The sequence below is a fragment of the Triturus cristatus genome, chromosome 3_2, assembly GCF_964204655.1.
Source record: "Triturus cristatus chromosome 3_2, aTriCri1.1, whole genome shotgun sequence".
NCBI classification, from domain to species: Eukaryota; Metazoa; Chordata; class Amphibia; order Caudata; family Salamandridae; genus Triturus; species Triturus cristatus.
In genome coordinates this window covers 587133746-587153995 of record NC_140584.1, presented here as the reverse complement: position 1 = coordinate 587153995, position 20250 = coordinate 587133746, and the positions used below count along the sequence as shown (strand labels likewise).

The 20250-nt window shown below is 46.3% G+C and overlaps 1 long non-coding RNA gene across 1 annotated transcript in view; it reads right to left on the bottom strand.

Moving 5' to 3' along the window:
• Window positions 1–19985, bottom strand: part of LOC146857773 (uncharacterized) — a 55159-nt gene extending 35174 nt beyond the window's left edge. Inside the window, exon 1 of the long non-coding RNA XR_014979950.1 lies at window positions 19799–19985. This is a non-coding gene — a long non-coding RNA (uncharacterized LOC146857773). The remainder of the gene's footprint in view (window positions 1–19798) is intronic.
• Between the last annotated feature and the right edge of the window lie 265 nt (window positions 19986–20250).

The window sequence follows — 20250 nt, the reverse complement described above, 5'->3', positions numbered from 1 at the left end:
TCAAATCCCAGTCAAATACTAAACCGGTAGAGTTAGGCTCAGATTCCCACTTGGATTCATTTTTCTTGTACGCCTTCCTTGGGGCAGGGAGAAGCAACTTATAAATTTTAGAGACAAAGTGACCCGACTTCATAAGTCGTGGAACATGGGTCTTAAGCCAAGGGGCGCTCGAGTTGAGGGAGCGAGTAGACAGAATGACCTTGAGTTTCAAAAAGTCATAAAAATCCATTGGTGACAGATTGTGGTTGGTTTGAAGCGAGGAGAATGGCAATGGATGCCCTCCCTCAAATAAGTCTTTCACCAGATTAATGCCTTTCTCAGACCAAACCCTCCACTGCAGAGGTTTCCCTTCCAGCTTAAACGATGGATTATACCATAAAGATACCATAGTAGACTTCCTCCACAGCAGCCCAACTTTCTGAGCTTGATCTAATCTCAGAAGTTCTCTTCTAGTGTTTAGGAGGATGTATTTGGAGTGGGGGAGATGGGATAGATCCATTGAGAGTAATGCTGTTAGAGGTGCATTACCAATCAAAGATTTCTCAATCGCAATCCACAGCGGAGAATAATCCGCGTCCTCATTCAACCACTGTGCCCCTTGTTTACATAGAAAGGACGTCTGATAGTTCCTGAAGCTAGGGAGACCCAAGCCGCCTTTTCCTTTTGATAGCTGTAGCTTCTTCATAGATATCCTGGGTTTCTTCCCCTGCCACAAGAACCCACCAAACAGCCCGTCCACCTTTGTCAAGAAGGCCTCTGAAAATGTCATTGGCAACATACTCGCCAGATAATTTACTAATGGGGTCACCATCATCTTTAAGGTTTCCGCCCTTCCCCACCATGAAAGAAATTTCGGGGACCATCCCTCTAGTAATTTAGATATTTTCTTCAGAATCAAGCTTTCATTGACCCCCAAAGTTGTAATTAGATCTTTATCAAATTCCAGCCCCAAATACTTAAAGCAGCCTGGCTGCCACGTCAAGCCAGAGTCCCCCATAATCTCTCTATTACCTAAGTTATTCAACAGTTTAACCTCTGTTTTATCTTTATTCAACTTGTATCCCGACACCCTGGAGAAATCGTCAATGGTAGACATGAGGGCCGGTATAGCCTCTTCTGCTCTCTCTGATACTATTAGGACATCATCCGCATATGCTGTCAACTTTATTATACAATCTTCAAATGGGATTCCAGCAATACCATCGTTAGTTCTCAAGTGATAGAGAAATGGCTCAATGGCCAGCAAAAACAGTGAGGGCGAGAGAGGGCACCCCTGTCTAGTGCCTTGATGTAATTGGAACGCTGAGGAAAATGAGCCGCCAGCTCTAACTCTCGCAGAGGGACAAGAGTATAGAGTCATCACCATCTTTGTAAAAAAGTGACCCGGGTTGAACTTATTTAGGACCGCATTCAAATAGTTCCAATCGACTCTGTCGAAAGCCTTTCCGGCGTCAAGTGTGATTGCCACAGTAGGGGTAGTCAACAACTTTGCTCGTTCAAGTACATGCGCCAGTATTCTGGTATTATCACTAGACAGTCTATTCTTTAAAAAACCCGCCTGTGAAGCATGTATCAATTTGGGCAGGACCTTTTGAAGCCGGTTAGCCAGAATCATTGCTAGAAGCTTACAATCGAGATTAATGAGCGAGATAGGCCTATAATTCTTTGGTAGCGCTGGATCTTTCCCCTCTTTTGGCAGCACCGCAATAATGGCTTCCGACAACATACCTTTCACCTCCCCTATAGCACTGATTTCTTGGAATAAGTGCAAGAGTGGTTGCGCTAACAGTGGGGAAAAGCCCTTGTAGAATCTAGCAGTGAACCCGTCCGGTCCGGGTGCCTTACCGCATTTTAACGACTTAATGACCATCTCGACTTCCTGAAGCGTGATAGGACCGTTAAGGTCATCATGATCCATAGTGGAGAGGGAGGGAAGATTGCACTTATCCAAATAACCTTCAATTTTTGAGTCGGCTACCTCTGTATTCTTGGCATAAAGTTGCTCATAAAATTGTTTGAATACCTCCGCTATCTTGACCGGGTCCGAGTGTGTTGTTCCCCCCTGATCTTTGATGGAATTGATCGTATTTTTCTGTATTTTAAATTTGAGGTATGCAGCGAGGCTCTTCCCTGCCTTGTTGGATGCACAGAGTTTGAATTGTTTCCTCCTAGTTAACCAAATCCCCGCCCTTTCACTTACTATTTTGTTATATTCATACTTCTTATTTGCTAATTTATTCATTGTTTCTTCCTTCCTATCAGCCAAGTGTTTCTTCTCTAGCGCGGCAATTTCTCCTTCTAAAGTCTCCAGAGCTTTATTGTGGTTCTTGTTAATGGCAGATTTTATTTTAATAACGACCCCTCTTATCGTACTTTTTAGCGCCTCCCAACGAATCAAATCAGTGGTGTCTCCCCTACCGTTATGTTCTAAGTACTCTCTAATCGCGGTCTCGATCGCTACCCTATGTTGTTCTTTTTCGAGGACCTCCTCATTAAACCTCCAGATTGATTGTTGAGTAGAGGATTTGACGTTGGAGATGGATAGGGAAATACATGAGTGATCAGATAAAACCTTTGGTTCTATAGATGTTCCTTCTATTCTGGGGATGCCATTCTGTGTTATAAATAAATAATCAATCCTGGAAAATAAATCATGTGGCGGAGAGTAAAAGGTATAATCCCTCCCATCAGGGTTCTGCAAGCTCCATGTATCTACCAAATGGAATCGAGTACATAGATTAGTGAAGGCCTTATGAGATCTATTGCTACGAAAGGAGCATCTGGAATCCCTGTCCAATACTGGATCAAATGGTAGATTAAAGTCTCCTGCCAGAATGTGTATGGCTGAATCAGGGATAGTCTCTAGTTGCTTGGACAGATCAGACCAAAAGGTTAGGTCGCATGTATTAGGGGCATAGACATTCGTCACATAGAATTCAGTGTCATCTTTAGTCAGCTTGGTCGTAACCCACCGCCCTTTGGTGTCAGAGTCGTGGGAGAGCAACTCTACGTTAGATTTTTTTGCAATTAATGTCAGGACCCCATTTTTCTTTCCTATCGCCTCTGATCCTACTACCTCAACAAAGAATTTATTCCTGAGAGTATGAAATTGTGAGGCCTCAAGTTTAGATTCCTGTAACAATACAATATCACCCTTCTGCCTACGTAAATACTCCAGGATCTTCTGACGCTTAACTGGTTGATTGAGACCCTTGACGTTAAGAGAGAGTATTTTCAAGTTATTCACTCTTGATACGCCTAAAGGAGTGTCAATTGTGGATAATGACATAGCAAATCAACAGCTAACATGGCGAATTGTTAATAAACTACACTTAGCTGTATTGACTCGGACCTCCTTCATTCTCTCCCAGAACCCCTCAACTCTCACAGCACTGGTCGGAAGGTAAAAGTACAATCGGCATAGGCATTTACAGTAGAATGGTGTTAGGCCTGGTGTGCATTGGGACTTGACATAAACCCCAGCCGGGTCGCGGCAGTGCAATCCTCATAGGCATTGGCAGTAAAATGATGTTGGACTTGGTGTGCATTGGAACATGACATAAACAATGACATAAAGGAAAATTAACACAAAGATCAAACACGTACCCCACCCTCTCTCCCTCTCCCTTCCTCCCACCTCCCCCTCTCCCTCCCAATCACCCTCTCCCACCCCTCCACCCCGAGATAAACTAGTAGGCATGGTGACACGGAAAAAATAGTGTCCCTCCCATGGCCTCAACTCGTATCCGTGTTAGCAATTCGGGAATTAACCCAACACATAAAACAGCACAAACCCGTGTGCCCGATAGGCAACAGTGCCTGTCCAGGTAACAACTAACTTATACGGACAGAACTGCCGCTGGGCCACCTCCCAGTGGGATTATCATCAGTAGCTACCCATCTTTACTAACCTTAATCTACTATAGCAAAAGGCTTATATGCTTGCATTAGATGTATGCATTAAATAAGCCTCCCTACTTCTTTGACTGGTTGGGGACCACTAATGCAGACCAATAAACGCATAATATTTAGTGACGATTCATGACTAGTGTCAACACTCGAAGAAGACACAAACCACCCAAGAACACAGAAGATAAGACTTGCGTCCCCCTCTACTCCATGAACTCCATGAACAGAGCCCAACATTGCAACAATACAGCAGTACATCAGGACCCAACATTGTATGACTACGAGTGACACATCGACATAATAATCTGCTACGGAAACAAAGAGTCCTGTTTAGTGGAGGAAGCAGAGGCCGCTGATGAAGTATCCATGCGTGACTCATCGCCTCCCTCCAGATATTGCCTGAGTATTAGCGGGTCTGCGAAGACCTGCAGAGAACCTTTGATTAAGACACGGAACCTTGCCGGACCTACAAAACCAAATTGGTGGCCCAGCGACTTAAACTGTGGTCGCAAAGCAAGAAAGGCTTTCCTCGTGTCGACAGTTTCTTTACTGTAGTCCTGTGATATGTACACTTTACTAGATTTCCAGAGTACATGGTTATTTTTACGCACAAATGACAGTATTTGTTCCACATGCTGGTAACGTAGTGGTTTACATACAATAGGTCGCGGTCCCTTTTGGCCCGGCATGATCCTGCCCAGAACCCTATGAGCTCTATCAAATTCCAGTGGGTGATGGAAGTTAAGGTTGGTTGCCTGTGAGAACCAAGCCTCCAGAAATTGGACACAGGATTCGTATGTCTCTTCTGACCCCTCCGGTATACCAAAGATGCGTAGGTTCCCCCTTCGATTTCTATCCTCCAATTCCGACATCTTCCTTGACATTTGTTCTGTGGAGATGTGTAGGCGCTTAAGAGAGCTACAAGTTATGATCTCCGAATCTTCTAGACGACTGATTCTTGACTCTGACTCCCTAAGCCTGGCATTAGTATCACGGATGTCTTTACGGATAGCTACAATTTCTTCCTTTGTGGACTTTGTGATCTCCTTTACTTCCTCTAATTTAGTTAGTATTATGTCCATCGTATCGGTCACATCCTTTTTACCTTTGATCGGCGATATTGGAGCAGGAGGTTCAGCCTTGAGCCTTTTTAGGTTCTTTGTGTCTTTATCCCCCATCTTAAACAACACTGTGAGGAGCCAATTGATTCGAATGCCAGGACTGATAGCTCTGCAGTAGACTTAAACAGCTCGTGGCCAGGAGCCTCCACCATATGCAGAAGGTGCACACGGACCAGATATTACCACCACAAATGTGCTCCTACCGCTGCCAGCGACGTGGTTAGAGATTTAGGATTGCATAATAGACATCATTGCCTTACTCGTGACCAGCATGACATTGGACATAAATCTCACAACGTGTACCTGCGCAGACCACCTTGCTCCACTACTCTTCGTGAGTGACCTGTTCTCTTAACAGATCCGAGCCATTCGGTTATTCTCCGCAATTCTCTTGTGCTTCATGTACTGCTCAAGTTCTATGCACTGCCCCTTGGAAATGGTGCTTCTACCTCTCCCAGCCCTTCTCAGATCGCCGTCATTATTCTCTCAGATCCGCATTTTAAAATGGTATGTTGGCCACACACACTAGCTACGTAGCCCGCCCATATGAATTTGGAGCAAGCCACGACACCTGCGCTGTCATCAATACAGTGTGCATTACCTCTTGCCTTCAATCGCACTCTTCAGCATATAATGCACCCTCAAAGCGCACTCCACGTGTTGATTTTGTGAGGATCAACTGCTAGACTGCCGGTTTCAGTGAGATAATGTCTCGAAAGGAGCCTACATAGCCGCCGTCACTGCCGCCATTTTGCGAGATAGTGTAGGAGTGATCCTAAGACCGGCACACTCTCTGCTCGTAGTATTATGTATCCATTGCCGATGTAAACATACCGCTTGGTCATGAAGCATTCCACCCTCTCTTACTACGGTCACCTCGTGCTCCATTCAATACGCGGGATCCCCGGAGCCTCGGAGACTCGTACAGCCGCCATTTTGCCACTTACAACATCGATGATTACCGGTAATGTCCAGCATAGATTAGGGTGCTATAGGATACGTTACACTCACTCTCCATACTTCAGTGACATTCTTCTGGTTTCCCTTCTATCGAAGACCGTCCCCGTTCTCCGACACCCGCCGGGACTCTCAAAAACTTTCGGGGATTCCCGCAGTCGCCATCTTGCATGCTCCACTCACCGGCGTTTCACTGCATAGCAGGGAGAAGCTTATAGACACACTGACCAGTCCAGATCCTCACTCTTGCCCCCTCACTCTCTGCTACGGCGGCGGTCTCCCCTGGTCTCCGAATCTTCCGGCTCTGTAGCGGTGACAGCCTCGACAGCGTTCGCCAGGGATCCGCCGGCTCCAACGGCTGCGCGACCCGCTCGTGGTCTCAGGGCTCTTTGCTCATAACTCGCTTCCAGGACCTCCTTGGCTGCTCAAATTCGGCCCAGAGGTAGACCTCAGTCTCCGATTGCCAAAATCATCGCTCTTGTTGTTCACACGTTAGGATATAACTCCAGAACCGCTCCGTGTTTCACTGCCACGGGAGGAGCGACGCGTTATGCCGCCATCTTCTCCGGCGTCCAAACCACGCCCCCGTGCTTCCCCAGTTTTCTAATTACAACTCTGAGGCAGAAGTCTGGTGGGACAAAGCAGGTCCTTCAGCAACCAGACAGTAGATACACAAACAATAATTGTACAGCGTAATGTCAAAAGGGTTGCTCATAGACCCCACCCTGCATGTTGTGTGAGGTTCAGAGGAGTAATCTCAGCCCGTTCAGGTCAGCCTGTTGTTTGTTCCTGGGAGGCATTTCACACTTTTTCGCACCTATTCAAATGCTAATTACTGGCTGGCAGAAGTGTGAGAGCAAATTCTAATTTTCCCCCCAGGAAATTCTGGGAAAATCTCACTCTCTGAAAGTTACCTTTCTTTAATATTTATAAAAAATCTGACTTCAGTGACTTTTAATGACTATTAATAATAGTTGTTTTATTAGTTTTCTAGCTAATCCCCTTCCTGAGATACAGTATTAGGATTTTAATCTCTACTCTGGTTTCTACATAGGCAACAATAAAAAATGGCTTTTGGGTGAAAGTCACTGTAAGGACATGTTAACATTACATTTCTTCATGTTCAGCTTTTAAACACCACGCCCCCTGCCTTGTGGGCTACAAGCCTACATAGGTGTGAATTATTATTATTTAAAAGGGATGTTTTGATAAGTAAAATGGGTTTATTTTGACAGGTTAAATTGCAGTTCCTACACTGCTACAGTTAGGCTACAATGTAGGCCTGAAGTCATATTTTACTCTGTCACTGTAGTGGATAGCATGATATGTGCTGCAGTCCACTAGTGACATTTAACTTACAGGCTCAGTATACATTTTGCACTATATACTATAGTCTTATGTGTATTTCTATCATGTTTAATGGGTGAGCACAGGCACTTTACTACTACTTACTAGGGGTAAATGCACAGAGTTCTAAAGCCTGCAAAAATATAGGGCCCAGTAAAAAGCAAAATATACAGAGCAACCACACAGAAAAGGTGGGTTTCCTAAAATGTCTTTCAGCTGTGAGATACCTATGAAGCCCAATTTGTGAAGCCCTAAAGGTAGATCAGTTGGGCCAGACTTGTCCCCAGTCATAGAGAAGTTTTACCGGTCAGACTTACAAATCAACTCATCACTTGTAGGCTTTCTTTCCATTGATCAAAAACCAACTTAGTGGCAGGGTGAGGTCGAATTGGGTATTTTACATAATTTACGTAATGTAGGTATGAATACTTCCCATGAAACATCTCTCTGTATGGTATGCCAGGTCCAGTGGCGTAACAATAGCCCCTGTGGTGCCAGGGGGCCCGAGCTCCAGGGGGCCTCCTCTGGCACTTTGCAGGAGGGCCCCCTCAAGTTTGTTATGCCACTGGCCAGGTCTGAGAGTGTGTCAAACAACCAGTTACTAATTACTAGAAGGCCCAACACATGGGATTCAGAGACTATGTACGGCAGGCCAAGCTCCCCCGTCATATTGTGATTTATAGCATTTGGCAATGGAAACTTGTGAGTTTTACCCTACCATAAAAAATCCTTTGAGCAATGAACCAAATGTGCCAAAAAGGTAGGAGATGGCAGTAATGAGTGTAAAATAGTTTGGCACAGAGACAAATTTTGTTTTTGCAACACATCCTATCAGTTATAGTGGGAGTGCAGTCCGGTGATCCATATCTCAAAGAGAATCAACAAGAGGGGCTGTATTGCCCCCCTCGGGACTTGGAAGGCAAACTTGTTATATAGATGCCTCGGTGAGTGAAGCCTCAGGTTCCACCATGTGTTCAGGATCCCAGAGCACTTCATCCGTGATTCCACAGACTTGGAAAAGGATTGATATAGAACAATTAATTTGCATTCCCGAGAGCTTGTCAAAGCCAGTGCCTAATTAAACAAATAAGTGCCAAGGCTCTAGTCAGGAGGCCACGGCAGCTTGCACCACATATTGCCCCTGCTATGCTGCCAGTGACAGTAACAACACAACTACTAATCGTCACACTCCTACAAGTGTGATGATTCTGACTCTTCAGGCCGCAAAGCTGTAATAATTGCAATAATTAACTGTTGTTGTGGCCATCTCTAGATTAGTCTGACAGCGCCACCTTGTGGAAGACTGTCACAAGCCCCAGTATTGACAATTAAATTAAGAGCCGGTGCTAAGCACCGGAAACCACCGGCTCAAATTAAGCACTGTTCAAAGTTATTCTACAAGGGCTTGATACCAAAAGATTATGCATCTTCTCGCATCACTTTGCCCAGAGTCTCAGTGGCCAGGTCAAATACCAAAGGTGAAAGGGGCAGCCCTACCTGGTGCTCTTCTCTCTGGGGAAGAGGAACAGGGTGCTCTTTTCCATTGGTGCATATGAAGAAGTCAAAAATACAGGGGAATCAAGGCCAAAACTCTACCTTTGTGAGAACCACAAAGTGGAAGTCGCAGTTTAACAAATCTACTCACTTTCAACATCAACTAATAAAAGTCTCAATGGACCCATCAAGTGACTTGACAGCACAAGTTTGATGTGTCAATGTTTAATATTGTGTTGTGTGAAACTGCGGGACATGAATCCTCTTGGGTCTGTGCGGACAAGGGATTGGATAGACAAGAGAAGTTGGTTGACCAGGACTTTAGCAAGGATCTTGGCATCCACATTAATTAGCAAGAGAGGCCTATAAGAGGCACATTGCTCCGCCTTCTCACCTAGTTTTCGAAGGTCTTTGATAGTGAATTAGATGTGGGAGTAAGATTAGGTCTTCCTCTGCATTCTCCAACATATCTTGTTTGTTAGGTTTTTGAAAAGTTTGACAAGGACACCATTCGAGACAGGAGTTTTCTCACAGTCCATTGCCTTCTCATGGATTACTGTAGTGACTGCCTCTCATGGGATGGCATATGACTTCATGAAGCAGGGTTAAATTGGAAACAGAATTATATTTTCTTGAAGATATAAGAGGAAATTCTACCTTCTGCTTCTGTAACCCTGTCCACATTGATTTTCATGTCTTGGCAAAGGGGGGACACCTCAATACCCGCTTCTCCACTTTTCATTTTTACTACTGTCTGGAAATCTTTTATTGCCTGAAGGATTACATCAGTGGGAACTGCCGAATCAGATGATCGTCCTGTTTCAGTTTGAGCAGGGTCACCAGAAGGAGAATCTGTAATAATGTATCCCTTGACAAGAGATGTGACATTTTTAGCCATTGTTGAGTAGCATTTTCTTAGTTGCCGGTCAAGAAGAAAGAGACCAATCCAACATATCTAGATTAGGTGAGTTCACTGTCTCTCTTTGGTGGGAGAATGTTTAGAGTCTCAGATGCTAATTGATTTGACAAATCTGGAGGCTTGTAAAGGTAATAAATGAGGATAGTCTCTGCGATTTTTGGAATGGTCTAAATCTGGAGACTTGTGTGGGCCATTATTGAGTATAATATCTGCAATTGTTTGAATGGTTTAAGGCTGTTGGGCTCAAGGAAGTGTGCAACTGGTCTCTTTTACAGGCACCCTTTTTGATGACAGTCGTGCGTGGATCAAACAGGAGCTTGGTGACTAGTCCATACATGCTGAGCAATAATCCTGGGATACTGTGCAGGTTCCCCTCAAGTCCAAGCATCATGTACTGACTTGCATCCAGGCATGGATATAGATTGTTGGTAAATCCTCAGGTGAAGTATGTCAGCTGTTTCAACAGTGGCCTACACTATTGGGAGGAGGTTACAGCAGGCCTTTCCCCAGCATCATGGTGTCCACCTCCTGTGTACCTCCATGGCTTCAAGAAAATGGCAGGGCACAGGTTGTTTGGTGGTGTTGGGCCAGCCGATGTGCCCCTTCATTGAGCTGCTGCCCCCTTCTTGCTGTCTAGTGATGCAGAACAACTGGGGTCCCGCTGGTTCCACGATGTCACAATCAGAACAAGAAGAGTCTCCAGTCATCTCCTTTCAATATGCAGCTTGCTGCCATCTGTATAGAGAGACCCCCCCCTTTCCTCGGGATCCCTTTAATAATGAAGATGAAGGAGATGGCACTGATACACAAGAGAGGTGGCGATGGAGTAGGCAATAGGGATTGGTAAGTGGAATGTTTGACACGGCCAAGAGCATGACAGTGCTGTTAAGTTTTTTTTGTTAGATATTCTTCCTCTATTTACGTTATTATTTCAAAGTAATTTGTATTTCTCTCTTAAGGTAAATTTTGTTACATGCAGTTCCAAGTGTGACATAAATTAATTTCGGAATCAAAGAGCCTAAATGCAGGAGCTACAGCAGTGCCCATTGATCTTTGGTTAACGTATGGCCTATGTGACCCTGGAACAAGCCCTAATGTGCAATAGGTTGCAATTCTTCATTCAAAAAGTAGTGTGTGGGGGCGTGGCTGAGCACTAAAACATGGCGTACCAGCTCCACCAGCCCGATATATAATCCTACCAATTCCTGGCATCATACTGCCCCAAACATAACACTACCTAAAACGGAGAGAAATCATACACTACACAACCTCTGCTTTAGGGGATGGTGGGTGGGGAAAATTAAATAGCAGCCTCCTAGCGAGGTTGCTCTACAGGCTGGGGAGCGCAGAAGGCAAAGAGGAAGATTCCTCTGCTCCCCAGCCTTTTATGGTCACCAATAGCCCAGACCGGTTCTAGCCGGCCTGGTGCTGGCCACTAGCGCGACCCGGAAGTGATTCACTTCACTTCCGTGTCATGACCTCTAACTACTGACCAATAATGATGGAGGCACGCCTGTCGCGTCACTGCTGTGCGCGACAGGCCCGCCTCCCCGGTCGTCGGGGGCCGGCAGGACCGTCATATTATCGGCGTGTCCGATGCCGGGCCCGCCTTTTCTAGGACGTTTGTTGAGGGGCCCACCTGCCGGTATGTTTGGTGGAGGGCGGACCTCTCTCCCGGCGTGCCCCTATGGATGTAACCTGTGACCCGGCCCTTTGAAGAACTGTTTGCAGTGTGGGACAACGATTTCAGTGGAGAAGGAGGGCGCCCATAGGGGTTGGGGATGGCCGTCTCCCAACAGCAGAGGCGGCCGGGCTAGGCCCCGGTGCGGCTTGTGACTTGGGGGAGTTCCTCCCTGGCCTCCTCTCACAGTGATCTATACAAGAGTGATAATAGGGCCCACAGGACTGCCCCAAATAAGAGTACTAATGGATAGGCTGACCAAATAGCTATAAATCCTACACAGGGGTACTACACAGTGGGCCATACCATACCACTATGACCAAGGATAAATTAACAGGCAACCATTCCCCGTAGAGCAATATGAATGAAAGGAAACTTGTAAACGCGCGACTTAACCCGAAGGCATCAAGGCGCCTAACCAAAAAACAGTTCAAAAAGTAAGGCAGATCATGTCTAAGCATAAGCCTTGGCGAAAAGCCATGTCTTAAGAGCCTTCCTAAAAGCCAGCGCAGAGGGAAGAGATTTTATCTCCAAGGGCAGGGTGTTCCAGAGCCTAGGAGCAAGAGTTGAAAAGGCTCTACCTCCCCAATTGGCTTTACGTATCCTGGGAACTAGAAGCAAAAACTTGTTGGATGACCGGAGAGTTCTAGAGGGTGAATAGGGGACCAACAGATCCCTCACACCTCCGGACCGGTTAGTGGCCAGGGCTCTATAAATCAGGGTCAGGGACTTGAAGGATATCCTGGCCTCCATTGGAAGCCAGTGTAGAGTCCTTCTTGCCGAATGAGCTGAGGCCCGTTTGGGCAGGTCCAAAACCAGTCTAGCGGCGGCATTCTGCACCATTTGGAGACGGGTTACCAGACCCTTGTTAATGCCTAAATAAAGAGCATTACAATAATCGAGTCTGGAACCTATCAATGCCAGGACAATGTGTTTCCTGGCCTGGAAGGACAAATAGTGCCTGATCCTCCGTAAGATGTTTATAAGGCCCCAACAGGTGGAGATGGTCCTCTTTACCTGTTGATCCATCCTCAAGAGGGGATCGATCAGGACACCTAAGTTTTTGGCCAGAGTAGTCGGTGAAGGGCACACCCCCATAGTGGAAGGCCACCAATCAGCCGACCAAAAATCCTCCTTTCCCCCCGAACACCAGAATCTCTGTCTTTTCTCCATTGAGCTTCAATGAATTACAGACCATCCATTGAGCGACTGCCTTCATACAGTTTTTAAATTTAGAGGCGGCCAAGATGGCAGGTTGGGTAAAAGACAGCAGAATCTGTGTGTCGTCGGCATAAGAGATTACCTCCATCCCGAAAGATCTAATGAGCCTGGCAAGTGGGGTGACATAGATGTTAAAGAGGGTCGGACTTAATGCCGACCCCTGAGGGACCCCACAATGCACAGGAAGGGATGGAGACAAAAACTCCCCAAGCTTCACTCTCTGTTCCCTCTGATTCAGGAAGGATGCCAGCAAACTAAGTGCCGTTCCTTCCACCCCTATCTCTCTCAGCCTTGATGGTAGAACTGAGGGAGACAGGGTATCGAACGCAGCCGAGAGATCCAAAAGGATAAGGAGAGTGGTCAGTCCCTTGTCAACCCTGGTGCGAATGGTGTCAAGCACGAAGGTAAGGGCAGATTCGGTGCTGTGTTCTCTCCTGAATCCGTGCTGCGAATGATCTAACCTTTCATGGGTTTCCAGAAAGTCGACAAGATGCTTATTTAGATGAATTTCCAGCATCTTGGCGGGAGCTGGGAGCAACGAAATGGGGCGAAAGTTTTTAAGCACACCCGGGTCAAGTGTGGATTTTTTTAAAAGAGGTTTGACCACCGCTTTCTTCCACTGTGGGGGGAAGGACCCTTCCTTCATTGCCCCGTTCATCACACCCAATAAGGGTGGAAGAAGACAGTCCTTGCACTGTTTAAGAAGTTTAAGAGGGCAGGGGTCTAAGGGGGACCCCGACCTAACCTTGGCCAAGAGAGCTTCCAGATCCAGTAGGGAAAGGGAAGGAAAACTGGACAGACTTCCATGGGACACCTCCTGAGAAAGAGGCAACACGGTAATAGGAGAAACTGTGGAAGTGGATACAGCCACCTTTTGTAGCTCCAATGCAGAATGAATATCTACAATCTTGGTGTTAAAGAATTGTGCAATATCATTACATAGCTGTTGTGAGCTAACCACAGGATCTGGCATCTTTAATGAGATGAGCGTGTCAACGATTTTGAAGAGGTCTTTGGGTGAGGAAAGGGAGGCAGTAAGAGAAGTGAAATATTCCTGTTTGGTTTTGATAACCTCCTTCTTATAAGTCTTCAAAAGACTTTTATGTTTGTCCCTCTCGCACAAGGCCCCACTAGAACGCCAACGACGTTCCTGTCTCCGTAATCCCTGCCTAAGCAGTCTAAGTGATTCAGAGAACCAGGGGGCCGAGGGAGTTCTTCTGGCGGAATAACAAAGGGTAGCCGGTGCAAGTTCATCCAAGGCTGTTATAACACCATTCTCCATCCTCTCCACTGCCGAAGTTACGTCCTCCCCAGGGATAATCAATAGCCCTGTAAGTTTAGGAGCGAGTAGGTTATTAGTAAGATTCTTTAAATTACGTCTCCGTTCAAATTTACTAGGCTTGTTACCCCTATTGCTTGGCAAGGGGGTTGTTAAGACCAGGGGAATCGCATAATGGTCGGACCATGAGAGGGGAAAAGGCGATTCAACGACCAACCGAGTGTCGTTGGAGAATACCCCATCGAGCGTATGGCCCGCCATGTGGGTGGGTCCGCTGACTAACTGTATCAGCCCACACCCAGAGAAGGTGTCCAAAAGAGATTGGGTTTCAGACGAGTCCACCTTCTCCAAATGGAAGTTTACATCCCCCAAAACAGTGAAATGGTCACAGCCAAAATGTGACTCTAGGATCTTAAGCATTTGACTGCAGAAGTCAGCTACACAGGTACTGGAGCTAGGGGTGTGGACACAGAGAGAAGCCCCGATACCACACTAGATAATGCAGCTCTGCTGGCTGCAATAACTCAGTCGAGGGTGGTGCTGGAGGCTCAAATTGGCAGAGTCGGCTCGGAGGTGACATTGTTGCACCAAGACCTTCGGGGAGCGATCGAGCGACTAACTGAGGTAGAATCCAGGGTCTCGGGGGAAGAAGATGCAGTCTATATGCTGCAGGCTAAAGTATCATCCCTGGAAAAGCTAACTAAAGGTCTGACAACATGGGTAGAGGATGCAGAGGGACAGGTCAGCATAAATAATCTCCGTTTTGTGGGATTTCTTGAGAACTGCAAAGGTAGCGACATGGTGAAGTTCATAGCGGGGTGGCTCACTTTGTGGATCCCTGCGGGCACACTCTCCCCACTCTTCATAATAAAATGCACACACAGAGCCCTCCTGCCGTGACCACCCACTGGGGCTAGCCCGCGGGCCATTATTGCGCGAATCCTAAACTATCATGATCGCGACCTCATCCTCAAGCAGGCCAGGACGAAAGGAGAATATGAATCTCATCGAATTATGGGATTCCCTGATTATACCTGACTGGTCCTGCAGCAGCAACCCCTCCAGGCAGCCAAGGCACGCCTCCATGCTCCGATTCCCGGCTCAAATGTGAGTGGTATATAACTCCTGCACCACGTTCTTCGACACGCTAGAAGAAGTCTTTAGTTGGACAGATGAAATAAGACATCTTAAACCTCACACTCCACTGCGTCATGACTTGGACTCCTCATCCAGGGAGCCCTGCCGAATGCAAAAACAATAGAATGACAGAGACTTCAGTCCAGATTGACCTGGCACTTCAAAGTCCGTGACAAGGAACAAAAGAAAGCTCCCGTGGCTGAAGTTTCCAATCCTCACAAATGACTAACCATGCTTGTCTGGGGACTTTATCACTATACTAAAATAGCAGCATCTTGGTGCAACATAATGGGCTGGTAAACTAAGTGTTTTCTTTATATTGGCACTGCAAAGCGGGGGTGGTTGGGGATCAATTGGATGGACTCGGTGCTAATCCCCCGTTGGGGTCGACACTACTCACCATCTGCGAAAGATGCTTCAGTGATTATGAGGTATTGAGGTCAGAGGTGGGGAGGGGGAGAGAAGTTCAATAGAGATTAAGTTTGTTGACTTAATCTGATGTGCAAATTTCAATATCCCAGGAGAATGTTCTCCTGTTTCACTGCCGCACTGTTATCGATCATTACATGTTGATGTAGCCACAGACTGATAAGGCCCCCACCGGGTCAAATACAAATTGTAAGTTGAAATGTTAGGGGCGTGCTAGACAAGCTTAAGCGAGGCGCGACACTTCGCCAGGCAAAGCGGATAAAAGCAGACATACTGCTGCTACAAGAGACACATCTCATGGGCACCAAAACACCCTTTACCTATGTACATGTATTTCATGCAGGCTTCGTGAGGGATTGTAGGGGAGTAGCACTTCTAGTACACCATAGGGTACCATTTACACTCACTCACTCGTAGATAGATCCACAGGGAAGGTACATTCTGATTCACGGGATTATATCAGAACACATAGTGGTTGGTAGCTTCAACGCCCCTCTTCAGCGTAATCAAAGCTTTATTGATCACCTAGTAGGTGTTTGTGGGCTGCTACCAGAGGGACTTGCGGTTATGGGGGTTACTGGAACGATGTAATGAAAATGTACAAAAGATCGATGGCGAACCTCTGGGTCTATAGAGAACCCAAGGGGATCATGACTAAAATCCTTTATTGACCTGGTAGGCTGGGCTGATACCTGGAGGGCTCACCACCCACATGATACAGGAAATACATATTATTCCTCAGTTCACAAGTCCTTCTCTAGGATAGGCCATATCATTATCCCGGACAGCAATCTTCAGAGAATATCAGAAGCCACAATTATGCCCAGGGGATTGTCGGATCACGCCCTATCATGACACAGCTCCTGAGAGGCTCGAGACGGAGCCTATTTCTGTGGAGGCTCTCTCTATGGCACCTACAAAACCAAGATTACAGAATCCACGTCCATAATGCACTGACAGACTATCTAACCCTTAATAAGGAGACAGCCTCCTCACCAGGAATATTATGGGAAGCCATAAAACCCACTATTCGCGGGGTAGTCATTGACTATTGTGCAGCAGAACGCAAACGCCATAAATATAGCCTATTACAATTAGGAGCCCATATCATAATGCTAGCAAGACAGAGACAGGATGAGGGAGCACACACAATGCGTAGACAACTATGTCTTACAAAAGTATGAAGGTGAATTAATGGAAGAGGCACAATGCGCATGGTTAGCATCTCAGAGCAGGATCTATCAATGGGGGACAAGTCGGGAAAACTACTATATCATCTGTGCAGACAGGCTACAACACCAATTTATCTCCCTGCAGTATGTGATAACGCAGGGAGAAATACTTACAGACCCGGTCGAGATTGCACAAAGCTTTGCAGAATTCTATGAGGCTATATACACGCCCAAATAAATCATTAGCTCCTTGTTAATTGAGAGCTTTCTTGACGATATACCACCAAGGGTCATCTCAGATGATACACAACAAGCCCTAGACCCACCCATTACTTTCGAAGAACTAGTTACTGCAGTATCAGAATTGTGAACTGTCAGAGACCCTGGCCCCAACGGATACCTCAATGAATTCTACAAGGCCTATGTGGCCCAGTTGGGACCCCACCTCCCAAATGTCATCCAAGAAGCGGTCAAAGTAGCCCGCTTACCTTCAGATTGGTGACATGCGGAGATAGTGGTCTTCCCTAAACTAGCAGACCCCCCCGAACATCCCTCTTGAATACAGAAGCGAAATTACTGGCCAAAATTCTTGCAAACAGACTAATTCCATATCGTTCCACCCTCCACAACCTCAGAAGGACACATAATGCGATAGCTGCAGTGGACCGATTGGCCGGGCCAGCTGCCCTGTTATTAGCGGACATGGATAAGACCTTCGATACAGCTGGACATATCTCTTTGTACTACTAAACTGACAAAACTTGAGCCAGTGCTTTATATTATATATTTGGCTATTATAAGCGGACCGAACGCATCCGTACTCGTAGCTGGCAGTTTCTCAGCCCCCTTTCCAGCTAAGCACGGTACTAGACAGGAGTGCCCTCTGTCTCCCCTGTTATTTCCGCTAGCAGTCGAACCCTTGGCCATCTGGGTCCGTAAGATGCTCTAGTTAGAGGCTTTGAATCGCCGGCCGACATCTCAGATCGCATAGCATTATATGCGAATGATCTATTCTTTCTTACAGATCCATACAAATCAGGACCCAGAATTCTACAGATTATGCGAGTATTCAGAGAAACGTCCGGCCTTCATATGAACACCCACAAATCGACCATCTGGTCATTGCGGGGAACACTTAGGAACAGTAAATGGGCAGCGAATCTGACGCAGGACACACAGGGGCTACAATATTTAGGGGTCTTCCTGTCAGATGACCAGAGGATATCGTGGGACCGGAACATAGGCATCTCAACTGAAAATTACGGACGAGATTGCTACTATCCCTGTATGGGAAATCTGCCATATTTAAAATGATCTTCCTCCCATGACTGCTCTACAATTGGCTGAATCACCTTTATCCGGTTCTGGTATCCTGGTTCCGTCATATTAACACCATATTAGGACAGTGTCTGTGGGGGGACATCTTGTGTGGCGTTTCACACTTGCTTCCAATCCACATACTGCAGTGGGATCGCGGCCGCAGATGTCCAAGCCTACCACGTGGCATCACATCTACAGGTGCTGAACGACTGGTGGTATGGATCCAGTGAAGATCCGGCCTATGCTGTAGAACAATGGCTGCTGGATGTCCCCACACTCACCTCAAACGTATACAGTAGGTCAGACGTCCAGGCCCTACTGCCCGCCATCAGGGTGGTGATACTCACCTGGCGACAATCTCTTTGACTGTTGGGCTCGTGGGAACGCATTACACATGAAACCCCGCTATGGCGGAATAAGCTGCTGCCCCACTTAGTGGTCCTCCAGAGCTTCCGCGGGTGGGACCAGATAGGGATCTCCACTATTGGGGATTTAATGCATGGCCTCACACTCAAGTCATTTCAAGATCGAAGAACCGAATATTCAATTGCCCACTCCCAGTCCTATAGATATTTACAATTTTGCCACGCCATCACATAACTACAATTGAGTCACTTCCAGACTTTAATCCATTGGGGGGCAAACGTTTGATGGGAGACCTAGGTGATCACAAGATTTCAATAATTAATCAATTTTTTATCACACACAGCAGCACCACACTCGAGACATTGAGGACTTCATGGCTGGCAGACATAGGCCCCCTACATACTGATGATTGGACTGAAGCTCTGCAATCCCACCGAGGGGCAGCCATTTCATCACACTTATGATTAATTCAATTCAAATATTTGCATAGGGCCTGTTACACACACCATAGACTGTGGCGAGCTGGAATGATAGGATCGCCTATTTGTTTACGGTGTCGGAAAATGAAGGCACCTTCATACATACAGTATGGACATGCACGGGCCAAGATGGATTCCAGTTGGAGGTAATCGTGTGCTTTGCAGACATCCTGGTTTGGGAGCTCCCTAAATCCCCTAGATTAACACTACTTCATATAGCCGACGAGATTGGTGGCAATAGGTATAAACATCATCTCCTATGGTTGAGCCTAATCCTCGCTAAACGAGACACAACTAGGCTGTGGAAGTTGGACCCCCCTCCCCCGCAGTAAGGGCTTGGAAAAAAGGGATGGATTTCTGCATGGGGCTAGAAATACCAGTTTTTAGGGGATGCGCATGCCCACAGAAGCATATGAAAATATGGCACCAGTGGCCTGCTTCTCACCGCCTTGCCTTAGAACAGCAGACGTTGATAGCAGATACCATAGATACCGAAATTCAGACATTTGATCCAGTGGCGTGAGATATAATGTGAAACAAATCTATTGAAACATGGATACTACCTGGGGACGCCATTATTAGATACAGACAAACCAAATGCAACAGGTTACACTGTTATAGTTTGTTTATTATAATATGTGATACAATATCATTCATGGAAACATGTCTATATGTATGTAGCTCGGTGTAATGATGTAACATGGCTCCATGCCAGAACACTAGGCATGGAACCAGCTTGTTCTGAGGTTCTGTCATGTGAGGGTTCTATGATGACAGTTGATATGCTGGCTGTTGGTTGAGGCTGTAATAAATACCTCTTACCACATATCTTCATCTGGTGTGGATTTACTTTATTACACTGGCGACGTTTGGGCGGAGAAAAGAACCCAGAGGAAGGGACAGCCTCAACAGCAACAAAGAAGGAAGAGCTTGGATTATTTCAGAGTGAAAAAAGGTGATAACTTACAGAGACGTGCTGGATGAGGATCCAGCGTTTTGAAGCATGTTCAAGCAGTGAAAAGTGGGAAATTGCGGTTGTAAGAGCCTTGTGGAAAGCTGTTTGAGCAGGTACTGAGGATCAAAGTGGTCTCTGTATGCTTCACGACGTCTGAAGGTCAGTGAGCAATTGAAAAAGGACTGAAGGCTGTGGGAAAGGTTGGCGGCCATCTTGTGTGTGGTGAAAGGAGAAGAACAAGCCAGACTAACTAAAGAAAATAGACCGGATGTTTGGTTGCGGCCATTTTGAGTGAGGAAAACGATCCGAGATTGCTCAAAGAGAAAGCAAGCCCAACTGCCTGAAGAAAATGGACCAAATGTTTTGTGGCGGCCATCTTAGATGAGGAAGAAGGAACGATCCGAGATTGCTCAAAGAGAAAGCAAGCCCAACTGCCTGAAGAAAATGGACCAAATGTTTTGTGG